Genomic DNA, 1330 nt, shown 5'->3' on the forward strand with positions numbered 1-1330 from the left:
TTTTTTTTTTTTTTTTTTTGCAGTTTTTGGCAGGGGCCAAGTTTGAACCCACCACCTGCTGTATATGGGACTGGTGCTCTACTCCTTTGAGCCACTGGCACTGTCCCCCCCCTTTTTGAGACAGAGTCTCACTATGTCGCCTGTGGTAGAGTGCCTTGGTGCCACAGATCACAGCAACCTCAAACTCTTGGACTCAAATGATCCTCTTGCCTCAGCCTCCCCAGCAGCTAGGACTACAGGCACTCACCACAATGCCCAGCTATTTTTTTAGGGACAAGGTCTCACTCTGATTCAGGCTGGTCTCAAACTCCTGAGCTCAGGTGATCCACCGCCTTAGCCTCCAAAAGTGCTAGGATTACAGGCATGAGCCACTGCACCCAGCTTAGGCAATTTTTGTAGGTGGCAACTCTACATTTAACTTTTGAAGAACTGCCAAACTGCTTTCCTCAGTGGCTATACTGTTTTTTAAAATTTCAATTAACGTAAGGCCAAGTGCTAATCCTAGCACTCTGGGAGGCCGAGGCAGGTGAGTTGCTTGTGCTCAAGAATTTGAGACCAGCCTGAGCAGGAGTGAAACCCCGTCTCTAAAAATAGCTGGGAATTGTATCTGGTGCCTGTAGTCCCAGCTCCTTGGGAGACTGAGGCAAGAGGATGGTTTAAGCCCAAGAGTTTGAGGTTGCTGTGAGCTATGGTGCCATAGCACTTTACCGAGGGCAACAAAGTTTTGACTCTGTCTTAAAAAAAAATTTCAGATTAATGTGAGGGTACAATTAGACTGTACCATTTTACATTTCCACCAGCAATGTATGAGGGTTCTAATTTCTCCACATTTTTGCTAACACTTATTTTTAGATTTTTTAAAAATACAATCATCCTCATAAGTATTAAGTGGTGTCTCATTATTATTTTTGTTTGCATATTCCTAAGGACTAATAATGCTGAACATCTATTTATAAGTATTTTTTGTTGTTGCTGTTTTGAGACAAAGTCTCACTGTGTTGCCCGAGGCTAGAGTTCTGTGGCATCATAGCTCACAGCAACCTCAGACTCCTGGGCTCAAGCAATCCTTGCCTCAGCCTCCCTAGCAGCTGGGACTACAGGCACTCCCCACAACAACTGGATATTTTTCCTATTTTTAGTAGAGAGGGGTCTTTCTCTTGCTCAGGCTAGTCCTGAGCTCAAGAAATCCACCGGCCTCAGCTTCCCAGAGTGTGAAGATTACAAGCATTAGACATCATGCCTGGCCATATTTATGAGGATATGTTTATTGGCCATTTGTATATCTTCTTTGGAGAAATATCTATTCAAATGTCCTTTTAAAAATTAGGTC

This window comes from Otolemur garnettii, unplaced genomic scaffold, assembly GCF_000181295.1.
Source record: "Otolemur garnettii isolate 467f Iridium unplaced genomic scaffold, OtoGar3 scaffold00025, whole genome shotgun sequence".
NCBI classification, from domain to species: Eukaryota; Metazoa; Chordata; class Mammalia; order Primates; family Galagidae; genus Otolemur; species Otolemur garnettii.